The following is a 13,068-nucleotide window of genomic DNA, read 5'->3' on the forward strand; positions in this document are numbered from 1 at the left end:
AGTACTACAGAATTTCCACTGCTAATGTCACATAAAATCACCTTTCCCTATCATCTTAAGGCCTAAACACTTCACATATAACTCACGGTTGAGCAATGTTCATCCAAATTGTTACATTTTGACTTGCAAATAACTCATAATATTCTAATAATTCTAAACAAGTCAAATTTACCAAAAAATAAGGCATGAAAAACACAAGTGAATTGTGACAATTTTTATTAGCTTAATATATGAGAAAAAATAAAAATCTGCACCACAAATATCTCATTACTAAGCATCAAATAAGTGTAATGACATTTGTAAGCATAATAGAACATCGAAACAACAAAACATCACAACTAATATGCATATCCCAAAACATATCAGAAAACTCAGGAAATTGAATTTTGGGAATTCTAAAATACCACAAGTAGTTGAGAAATCTTACCTCAAATGTGTACAGTGATGCTAGAGGATACTAAAGATGCTAAGTGCAGGAAAAAAACATGCACAAATTCGGCCCCCAAATTGATGAATTGTAGTTTGGACTTCCCTCCCTTTTTGAAGATCAAATACCACGAAATTGATGTTTTTGATGCAAAATTCCTAATGGTTAATGATCACAAAATGTTGGAGGATGATTTCATGGTAGAAGATTGGAAGATTTTTGGTTGAAATGGAAGATTGGGCAAAAGAGGGTTAGGGTTTTGAATGAGCGGGTTGAAGAGGAGAAGAAGAAATTTGAAACTAAAGCGAAGAACCGATTTTTTTAACATTCTGGACCGATCCGAGCTCGGATCTTTTTGATCGGGGCTCAGATCTATGTCCCCTCGAATCCATGTCCACAGAAGATCAGCCGAGGCTTCGGATCCAATGCATTTCTCTTGGATTCGAGCTTGGATCCCTTTTTTCTGCAAAAATTGCAGAAACTGAAAATTTTCCAATTCTGATGAACTTTTTCTGCAATTTTCGAATTACGGTTGAAATGAAAATTTTCACACTTTTACCACCACACGCAAGTGTAATATGCCCTAAACAACCAATCCAACCCTTTAAAATGAATTAAAAACATCTAGATTGTAAATCGAGGGTTCAAGTTGTTGAATAATTTTTGCATTTTTTATGCGAAAAATGCACTTATGGGCACTAAAAGCAATCAAATTAGTACATGAATGCATATAAACATATTAACACCAAAACTCACTTGAAAATCATAAAAGTGAATCTTTTGATGTAATATTAAGAAATTTAAGCACTCAAGATCAGAAAGCAAGATTAAACTTCCTCATTTCAACTTTAGCTCTCGAAGTGAACTTTAAAGATGATCCTTCAAAATTAGGTAGCCCTACAAAACCAATGAAACACATTTAATTAGATAAAAATCAAACCAAACTGCAAGAAATACATAAAAAAAAACACAACTAATAGAAATTTTGGGTTGCCTCCTAACAAGCGCTTTGTTTAAAGTCATTAAGTTTGACTTTCTTCATTCATCTTGAATGATTAGATAAGATTCCCAAGGAGTAAATCACTCCCTTAGGAACTATCTCTCCGACCAAATAAGGTTTCAATTTTTGACCATTCACTTTGAATGTGGCACCATTTTCACCCTTAATTTCCATCGCTCCATATGAAAATACTCGAACCACTTCAAATGGGCCAGCCTATCGAGACTTAAACTTGCCAGGGAACAATTTAATTCGTAAGTTATATAATAGCACCTTGTGTCCTTTTTCAAAGTGCTTAGGGATCTTGTCATGCCAAAATTTCACTTTTTTCTTGTAAATTTTGACATTTTCATATGAAGTAAAGTGCAACTCTTCCAACTTACCAAGTTCTAGCATTCTCTTTTCACCTGCAAGTTTAAAATCAAGATTAATAGCCTTAATGGCCCAATAAATTTTATATTATATTTCTACAGGTAAATGACACGCTTTCCCATAAATGAGCTTATATGGAGACATACCTAATGACGTTTTAAACGCCGTTCTATATGCCCACAAAGTATAATCTAATTTTCTTGACCAGTCTTTTTTCGATCTATTCACGATTTTCTCCAAAATGAACTTAATTGCCCGATTCACCCACTCCGCTTAGCCATTGGCTTGAGAATGATAAGGAAACGATATTTTATGCCCACATCCATATTTAAACAACAAGTATCAAATGATTTATTGCAAAAATGTTTACCTTCATCGCTTATAATAGCTCTTAGGACACCAAACCTATATAATATGTTTCGTTTAAGGAAGTTAAACACAATTTTAGCATCATTAGTTTGAGAGGCAATGGCCTCCACCTATTTAGAGCCATAATCAACTGCTAAAAGAATGTACTTATTGTTAAAAAAGTTAGGCAATAGTCCCATGAAATCTATACTCCAAACATCAAATAATTCAACTTTCAAATACGTAGTTAGAGGCACTTCATTTTTTCTAAAGATATTACCAATTTTTTGGCATTGATCACAACTCTTAATCCAATTTCTAACATTTTGGTACAAAGTAGGCCAATAAAAACTCGATTGCCATACCTTTGTTATGATTTTAGTTATACTAAAATATCCTCCCGTTTTAAGGGTGCAACAATGTAATATCTTCTTCTGGAACACATATTCTAATTATACCATCCGTACAATATTTGTAGAAGAATGGCTCATCCCAAAAGTAATATTTGGTATCATTTAAAAATTTCTTTCTTTGGTGAGAATTCAAATCACTTGGTAGCATTTCACTAACCACAAAATCAACCAAATCAGCATACCATGGTGATTTTTGAATAGCCAATAAGAACTCATCTGGAAATTCCTCTTTAATGAAAATTTCATTTTCTTATGGGGTCAAAAAAGTTAATTTGCGACTAGATTCTCCGAGTTATTTTTATTCTTGATTTCCAAATCAAATTCCTGCAATAATAAAATTCATTGAATTAGTCGAAACTTTATATCTTTCTTATTTAAAAAATATTTAAGAGTTGCATGATCGGTGTAGACAATGACTTATAGATCCTACTAGATAAGATCTAAACTTTTTCATGGCAAATATCACCGCAAGCAACTCCTTCTCCATTGTCACATAATTGATTTGAACTTAATTAAGCATTTTATTTGTATAGTAAATGACATGAAATCTCTTATCATGTTTTTACCCAAGAACGGCTCCTACCGCAAAATCACTAGTATCGCACATCAATTCGAACTGCAACTCCAATCCGGTGATGTTATTATTGGTGTAGAGACAAGTTCCTTCTTCAACCTATTAAAAGCAAATAAACATTTTTCCATTCAACATATTAAAAGTAAATAAACATTCATCATTAAAGTAAAAAGGAACATTTTTTTAAAGTAAATCACATAAAGGTTTAGCAATCTTGAAAAAATCCTTAATAAACCGTCGACAGAATCTCGCGTGTCCAAGAAAGTTGCGAATACCTTTAACATTGGTTGGTGGAGGCATTCTCTCAACCACTTTCACTTTTGTTTGATCTACCTCAATACCTTTTAAAGAGATCTTATGGATAGAACAATACCCTCACAAACCATAAAATGACATTTTTTTCAATTGAGTACAAGATTTGTCTCTTTACATCTTTACAAAATTAGATCTAAATTGTTAAGACAATAATCATAAGTAGATCCTGATACAGAGAAGTCATCCATAAATATTTCCATGATTTTCTCACTAAAATAAAAAAAAATTGCCATTGTGTAACATTGAAAAATGGCAGGAGCATTGCACAATCCAAAAGGCATTCTTCGTAAGGTAAAAGTGCTGTAGGGAGAAGTAAATATGATTTTCTCTTGATCCTCTGATGCAATGACTATTTAATTGTATCTTGAAAAGTCATTCAAGAAACAATAAAAGTCATATTCCACCAACCTTTCTAAAATTTGATCTAGAAAAAGAAGAAGAAAATGATCGTTTCTAATAGCCGCATTGAGTTTTCTATAATCAATACAAACTCTTCACCCAACTACGACTCTTGAAGGAATCATTTCATCATTTTTACCACACAGTATAATTATTCCATCATTTTTAGGCACTACATGAATAGGAAAAATTCAAATACTATCAGAAATTGAAAAAATTATACCTGCATCAAGTCATTTATGGATTTCTACCCTTACCACTTCCTTCATGTTGGGATTTAATATCCGTTAAGTCTCAACCACTGGCTTAGCATTTTCTTCCAATAAAATTCAAAGCATACAAATGATTGGACTAATTCCCTTTATGTCAAAAATGGTCCATCCTAGAACCTTTAGATGCTTCCTCAAAACTCGTAAGATTTTGTCAAATTGCTCCTCATCAAGGGTTGCATTGACAACCACCGGCAATGTCTCTTTCTCTCCAAGAAATGTATACTTAAGGTGGTTGGGAAGCGGTTTGAGCTCAAGCCTTGGAGCTTGCTCATAAGATGGTGGAGGAAGTCCCTTTCTTATCCCTAAATCTTCGTATGCATTGCTTTTTTTGTAAAGGACTTGTGCCTGCAAATAATGAGTCATTTCTTCTACTTCTTTCTCTTGCAATCCTAAACCACTTAAACAAAGTTCAAGAGAGTCATAGTCAAGATTAACTCGACTCATCTCTTGTGTCAATTCATTACATATGTCAACGGAATAAATATGATCGATAAAAGAGAGATTTTTTCACTTTACTCAAATCAAACTCCATCTCTTCTTCGCCAATTTGGAACTTGAACTTACCATATTTAATATCTATTATAGAACTTGTAATGGCAAAAAATGATCTACCTAGAATAATGGGTATAGTGACATCCTCCGCCATGTCTAAAACAACAAAATCAATGGGGATGATAAATTTTTACACTTTAATAAGCACATTTTCAAGTATACTCAACGGATGTCTAATAGACCTGTCAGTCATCTACAAAGAGATATTAGTACGTTTTAATTCATTCAATCCCAATTGCCTAGCTATAGTTAAAGAGATCAATGAGGTACTAGCACCAAGGTTGCATAGTTTTTCAGAGAACTCTACACTACCAATAGTGCAAGGAATCGTGAAATTCTCTGGATCCTTCAACTCTACTAGTAGTTTGTTTTGTATAATAGCAGTACATTCCTCTGTTAATGCAATAGTTTCACTATCCTCTAATTTCTTCTTTTTGGTCATTATCTCCTTGAAAAACTTTGCATACAAGAGAATCTATAAAATAGCATTCACAAATAGAATGTTAATATGTAATTATTTAAAAATATTGACAAATTTTTCAAGTTTGTTGCCAACTCTTAATAGTTTCAACCTATGTGAAAATGGAACTGGTGGAGGAATTGGAATCATTTTAGAAACCGATTGTTCACTCACTTCCACTTTGTGTTCTCCTTTACTTTTCTTACTCTCCTTTACTAACTCACTCTCCTGCTTGTCTTCTTTACTCTCATCTTCTCTCATTCTCTCAACAATCGGCGGCTTACTCAATTGCTTGCCATTATGGAGGGTTATAGTCTTCACATGTTTCCTTGTATTCACCCCAGTCTTGCTAGGTAGCTCTTCTCGGTTCCTATTGTTGATAGCATTGGCTATTTGACCTAATTAGACTTCAACACTCTTTTACATATTGGTTAGTTGATCCATCCTACCTTCAATTCTTTTAAACCGTTGAGTAGTAGACCTAACTAACTTTTCAATTTTATAATTGGATGCATTTGCCTACTTCTCAATTGCCAACTCTCAAACCGGTTTAGACTCCGTAGGTGGTTGTTTTGGTTGAAAGTCTAGTGGATTCGTTGGTCTTGGTTGGTTGTCTTGATCCTTCCATCCTAAATTTGAATGATTTTTTCACCCCGAATTATAAGTATTGGAGTATGGATTGTTTTGAGGCGGACGGCTGTAATTGTTGAGATATTGAACCTCAATGCTCGTACAAATAGAATCATCGTGATCTCCTCCACAGATAGTATAACATGCAACAATTGCTCTTTAATTAGAACTAGAACCAACTTGTCCATTAAGCATCTTAACTACATTATTCATTTTTGCACTTAACATATTCAATGTATCTATTTCAAACATATCTGCAGGTCTTCTAGTATTACTTCACTCGTTGGTAATTGTTGGCAGCCATTTTCTCAATTAGTTGTTGAGTTTTCTTGGCCGATTTACCTATAAAAACTCCTCCCTCTGGTATATCTACATGAGCTTTTGTCGAATAGGTGAGTCCATTGTAGAATTTTTGTACTATGAGCCAATCGGGTAAATGACAGGTGTCGAGCCTGTGCAATAATAATTACCTACTTAAGAAAAATATAAATTTTGTATATAGCGGTGAGTAGGTCGAATCCACAGGAATTAGGGATAATTCGTTTCTTTCAGAGTCCGAAGTATGGGAAATTTTTGGAGAATATAAAATAACTAATTAACTAATTAATGAAACAACTAATAGAAATAAACAAAAATTAATCAATAACCAATATGACTCTAGCAAAAGGTGCAACTTTTTAGACACGGTCCATTCAACTGATCATCAATGCAAAGATAATTCAATTACTCATTAATAGATTGGTTATAGTTGTCATACACGCGATAAACAACCAGTTTTTCCTTACTTTTTCGATAGTCAATGTGAGAACCCAAAAAAAAAAAATTCACATTTTCTCAACATTATTCTATTTCTTTGCCTACATTTCATACTTTTCTTGGAAATATTAAATTTTCTATACATTTTTATAAGTAAGTACAGTTTTAAAATCATATGAGTTAGTGTACGTTAATTTGAAGTGCGTTATAGACGTGGGACCCGCTAGTGCGATATAATTTTGGTGACTAAGTGATTTTTGTGCTAAGTGTTATTATTTTACAAGATGTTAGAAAATGATTAGAGGTTAACTAGATACATGAATCATTGGGAGTGAGAAGATAAATTTAAAACATTCAAGGTGCCGCGTGTCGCAAACCGGTTGGAGGATGGCTTTTGACTTACTATTCATCATCTTTACTAAAACCAATTTTTGACCAATTTCTCTCATATTTCCTTGTCTTGGCCGGCTGCCCTTGAGGAGAAAACAAAAGGAAGAGCTCTTCAATTTTAGCTTCCAAACTTGCTCAAATATTGTGATCTAGCCAACCAAACTTGAATCTACTCCATACAAGTGATCATTAGGAAAGCTTAAAGGTGTTGGTGGATTAATTTTGGAGGAGGAAGAACTAAACTACCATCTTTCTTGAAGTGTCAAGGTACCTTGCTTGAAAACTTTCTCTTTGTTCTTGCTAATGTCAAATTAGTGGCTTTAGTGGCTAAATATGTTGATTTGTGGTAGGTTTTATGGTTGAAAGTTGAGTTTTGATGGATTTATAATTTATTAGTGATTTTTCTGTTTTTATATCATAATTATTGTTTAGTCATGGATTGATGGCTTGTTATAGTGTAAAATAGAGTTGGTATATGTTGGATATGATAGGTTGCGGAAAATTTCTGGTTTGGTGCGGAAATTCCAGTTTAGGGTTTCATCTTACCCTGTTCTGGCTGATTCTGTTCGGCCATGATGGAGGCTAAATCAGACTTAGGTTAAAACATGAAAATTGTAGCAAATGGTGTTAACTAGCTGCTTGCAAAATTCAGCTCGATCCGAGCACTGTAGCATATGAAATGATCGAAATACCCTTGACTGCCCATGAGCCTTGTTTCGCAAACAGATTTCTGTTTTCGTTGAGATTTCCTTTTTTGACCATGAAAATGCATGATTTGGCTTTGGAGCTCTTCATAAGAAATGTAGGTATATGTCTTGGATTCGAAACGCCATAAGATTCGTTTCCATCCGATAAGTATAGCTTCGGTTGTGGTTGTTATGCCGAAAGGTGTTTTATCGCCTATGATTTGTATGTGAAATTGTATTTGATTTGGGATGAGATTTGGTCTTTGATTGTAGGATGGAAAGTGAAGAAATTAGGGGGAAATGCTGTCCGTTTATTTTCTTGTAATTTGAGTGAGTTAGAGTAGATTTGGAAATGTGATTTTGTGTCAAGTTGGACGCACTTCATTGAGAACTACATCGGTTCTCTCGAAGGGTGTTCAAGGAGCTACATTTTTATTTGAACTTATATATTTTCGCTTGGTGAATATCATGACCATTTTACCATTTTAAAACATGATACCTCTTCAGTTTGAAACTCCAAATGTTTACTTGCTCTTTACTAAAATAAAGAGGTATGAATTAGGATTTTCTCGGCCACGAGAAAACTACTTTCAAGTGAGGTTTTAAGTGTGAAATTAAGGTATTTTTGTCCTCCTTTTCACATGATTTTTATCAAGACATTTGCTATGTAATATCTACTTGAATATATGTTGATTTTGAGCCACATAAACGATTTCGAAAACATTTCTTTAGCCTATCTAGCCGGATTCTAATTTGTTTTCGGTCCAAGTGTTTCCCGTTGGAATTTTCTACAACCCTTTTGAGTTTAGTTTTGTGTTTGATTTGTAAAACCCTTAGTTATTTCTATCCTCAGATCCAAATGCCTTTTTTCACTTTCAAAGTCATCTTTATATGTTCTACTCGTAATTAGTGAGATTTTTTTCGATTTCACCTAATTGTTTTGCTAAATGAACTGTAATATTCTCTCTTGCCTAATCTTAGATTTCATCCGTGACTAAGGGTATTATCCAGAGGGATATTTTGGACGTTATTTTGCGTAAATAGGTGAGTGTTCCTTGTTTGTTATTTTCATTGATTACATGGCTTGTTATGGATGTTTGATATTGTGTTAAGTGCTCTCAATGATTGCCAAAATGAGTTTTACTAGGCGAGTGTGTACTTTACCGCACTTGACCTAAAGGAATATGAAATTTTCAATGATTCAATGATTGAAACGTTACTTGTGCATGCATGTAAACCTTTTGGCTGAACTGGGACCTGCCCTTCGTTACCGATTGACTCGAACCAGAAGCGGACTCGGTCGGGCCATTTGGTGACCCTGGGTGAATGTTTAGTATACTCGAGTATTACCTTGTTGTCTGGTGGAGTCCGACCAACGTCCGGAAGAGGGTAAAATGAAATGAATGAACGAATGATAATGTGAATGATGGGTTTTTACTTACCAAAAATGCATTTTCAAATGATTGGTGGAATAAGGAAATGAAAGGAGAATGAATGAATGAATGGCTCCATGTGAGCACATATCCTTTTAATGAATGTGTTATTTTTGCTTTATATTGTAAATGTTTATTGAATTATTGGTTATCTATGGTTAATGCATTGGACTGATTGCTTGATTATGTGTATGGAACCTCACTGAGCTTTTAAGCTCATTCCTTTAGTTTGTTTTCCTTAACAGGGGAAGGCGAGCAAGGACGAGAGCTCTGTATAGACTAGTTTGGTCTAGTTCTTTGAAATTTCTTATGTAATGGTTCTCGCCTAGCGTTTGGCACAGGTTGGATGTATGAAGAATTGAGAACCTTTGTATATTTGAGTTTGTACTCCTTTTTGAAATAGAAATGTATATAAGTTTGGTTTTAAGTTTTGGATTAATATTATGATTGTTCCTGTGGTTTGAGGTATGACTGAGTCCCGGCGAGAGTTGGGCAGACGGTCCGCCGAACCCTTTGGTTCGCCTTAGGAGAAGGTGGGGCTGTCACAGTCAAGGTACGACCATTAACTATTTTCCTAACCAAGAAATAACCCTAGGTACGACCAAAAGATTTAATTTTTCGATTGCAATAAGAATTAGAAAAGTCCAACCCTAACCAACAAACACACTACGAGGGTTCGTTTAAATTAGATCATACGTTTCTCTAACACGAAACCAATCACGCTAGTCGCCACTGGTATTAATTAATTGAACAATTACGGATTCAATCAATTAATCTGGCAGTAGATTATTAGGTTAATTCGAATATCGGGTCCTTGACATTCAAATAACAAAACAATCATAAGAACTTAAACTAGAAAATGTATAAATGCCAATGAATAAAACAAATAAGTAAAATAATTCGATCTCACAGATGCTTGGAACCGAGTTTTCAAGTTGACCTTCGACTAGATGAGGAATTTAGCCATGCCTCATAGAGAAATTTCCACGCGAATTAGTAGAATTCATGAACATCAAACTTTGTTCTTAAAACAATCTAATATGTTTCACGCAAGAAGAGTAAAGGCACGAAGAAGGAATTATCTCATGTTTTGCGGCCTCGGGACCAAGACAAATAATAGAAGAATCTCCCTAATCTAAACAATGACTAGTCCCTCATCTCCTTGGTTTTTCCACCGAATAAGGAAAATAAAGAGATAAGGCAACTATTGAAGTTTCCTTCTTTCTTGTTTCCTAATGCTAGTGAACTACTAGTCAAGAAAAGAAAGGCATTGGTTTAGCACATCTTGGAGCCGGATTTGCAAGGATTCTCAAGGCTTCCCACGTGCACGGCATTTTCTCAAGAAAGGAAAGGCATTGGTTTAGCACATCTTGGAGTCGGATTTGCAAGGATTCTCAAGGCTTCCCATGTGCACGGCATTTTCTCAAGAAAGGAAAGGCATTGGTTTAGCACATCTTGGAGTCGGATTTGCAAGGATTCTCAAGGCTTCCCACGTGCACGGCATTTTCTCAAGAAAGTAACCCTTTTTAGTATTTTTCTGCTCCACTTCCTGTAATTAGGTCCAAATACCAAATATAAGTATATTTCAATAATTAAAACAATATTTGACAAGGACAAAGAGGAAAATTAACCATAAAATTAATAACAAATTATGCCCTATCAGTAAATCATGGTGTGGACATCTTCATTGTAACTCCCGATAACGCTCCCAAACTGCATATATTGTCTCTCCTTCTTGTTGAGAGAAACTAGTTATATCCATATGAAACTTTACAGTCTTGCCAGGTGAAAAGAACTTATTAAAAAAAGTTTTAGATAAATCTGTCTAGGTGGTAAAAGTATTAGGAGAATGAAATTGTAACCAAATCTTGGCATTGTTCCTTAGTAAGAATGGAAACAATCTAAATTTAATTGCACCATCACTGACATTGTTAAGCTTAATTGCATCACAAATTTCTAGGAATATGGATAAATGAGAATTTGGGCCTTCGATAGCATTACTTCCATATTGAGAGTGTTGCACCATTTGTATAAGAGATGGTTTAATCTCAAAATTATTCACGTTTACCGTAGGTCTCACTATACTCGTTTGCAAATCATCACCTCTAGGCAATGCGAAGTCCTGTAATACTCTTCTATTCATTTCGTCAGCCATAGGTTCAATTGGTAGAAGTTCAATTGTTATTTCTCCTTCTCCTAGAATCTCCACAGCTTCTTGTAGTACTTGCCTTCATTGTCACCTCAGAGTTCTTTCAATTTCTGGATTCAATGAAACCGTTGCGCGTAGAGTGCGGTGCATGCACTACAAAGATCAAAATACAGAAAATCTTACCACAACTAAACAAGCTAAGTAAAACAAATAAACAAGCCACTCTACCTACTAACTAAAAGATATTTACTATACAACACAATGTTTAGATTAATAAAACTCACTTAACCTTAATATTGTCGTAATTCTCCGACAACGACACCAAAAACTTGACGAGACCTACATCTATACTCTAAATTTTAACCTAAGTCCCTCGTTTACTGCAAGTGTACAGGCCATAGTTCGTAGTGCTAGGAAATTAGGATCGATCCCTCGGGGAGTCACCTTCAACTACCAAGGCTTTTAGGTCACACTGTTATTTGAAGTTATTAAGAATTTTAACTAGTTTAATCAACTAAATGCCAAAGTAATGCAATGCAAATTAATAACTTGAAGTAACTCAACTAAACACAAGTGTTCTAGGATATAGAATCCACTAAATTTACCTAATCATGAATGAATTAGCTAACCATCACTCATGCTCTTGTCTTGCTAAGGATGCATTTCACTCAAGCCATCGGAACTCGCTTTTGCCAATGAATTGAACTTATCTTACAATAGAGTTTCCCTACTTTCATGGTTACATCTCAAGTATAAACTAGATCAAGCACAAGAAATGTCATAAACATCCACCTAAGTGCACCACTACTTTCATGTGTCTACTCTTTCTGTTCCATTCATTCATTTTCCATTGTTGTCAGCTATTTTCATATATTAACAGTAACTAAAATGGCTTGTAAATGGTGATCAAACATTCACAACTGGTAAAGCATGAATAAATAAACTAGTAAGTACAAGATATAACAATAATCAACTTTATTCAACCATAGTCAAGACACAAATAGTTTCATCTATTCCTAGAATAAAAAGATTTAGCTAGACATGATAGATTTAACAATCAAGCTCATATCTCTAATATAACAAAACATTAGTGAGACAAACAAAGAGAGTAAAGAGGAAGAAATGCTCATTCAAATGAAGAAACATGATCTTCAAGCTCCATCATCTTCATTTTCATCAAAAATCCTTTAATACATCAAGAGGTCTTCAAGTTCTTCAATAGAAATGAAAACTAAACTCAAACTATCACTAAGCTAAGCTAGAGAGAAAAAAAAAAAGAAAAGTTCTATCTCTTGTCTTCAATTTTTTTTTTCAATTCTCCTCTCTCTCTTCAATGATGTGCTTTTTTTTCTACATGTTTTCTCATTTCTTGTTCCAAAAATGCCCTTCATTGGAATCTCCAATATTCCCCCTTCAAGTGTACAAGATGCTTTGCCAGCTTCCAGCCGGCATTTGTTATGAAACAAGAGTAAAAAAAAGTAAGTGTATAATGTACATAAGTTGTTCTGCAAATTGCAAAGAAAAGAGAAAGATCCGCGACCTTGGATCCGAGGGCTTCACACAGATCCAAGCTCGGATCTAGTTTTTCTCATATACTTGTTTTGCAGCAAGATCTGAGGCCTCTTTTATATAGATCCGAGGTCGGATCCATTGTTCTCAAATCCATTTCTCTAGAATCTCAGATGATTCCGGCTTTTGAAAATGGATCCGAGATTAGATCTCCTTCCCCTGATTCCGGCTTCAATTCTCTTCCTTTTCGCGCAAATTTCTCTTCTTGTTTTACTTATACGTTATTCTCCATGAAGTGCATTGTATCTTCTCCAACTTAAGAGGGTGTTTCATGCACCAATAACCTACAAAATACCACATGTTTATGCATTAATCCACTCATT

The 13,068-nt window shown here is 34.5% G+C and overlaps 1 non-coding gene across 1 annotated transcript; it reads left to right on the forward strand.

The window, feature by feature from the left end:
- The first annotated feature begins 10,691 nt into the window (after positions 1–10,691).
- Positions 10,692–10,797, forward strand: LOC113769714. Its single transcript, XR_003468260.1, has one exon. It is a non-coding gene; the product is annotated as a small nucleolar RNA R71 (small nucleolar RNA).
- The last annotated feature ends 2,271 nt before the right edge of the window (positions 10,798–13,068 follow it).

Source organism: Coffea eugenioides, chromosome 4 (genome assembly GCF_003713205.1).
Source record: "Coffea eugenioides isolate CCC68of chromosome 4, Ceug_1.0, whole genome shotgun sequence".
NCBI lineage: Eukaryota > Viridiplantae > Streptophyta > Magnoliopsida > Gentianales > Rubiaceae > Coffea > Coffea eugenioides.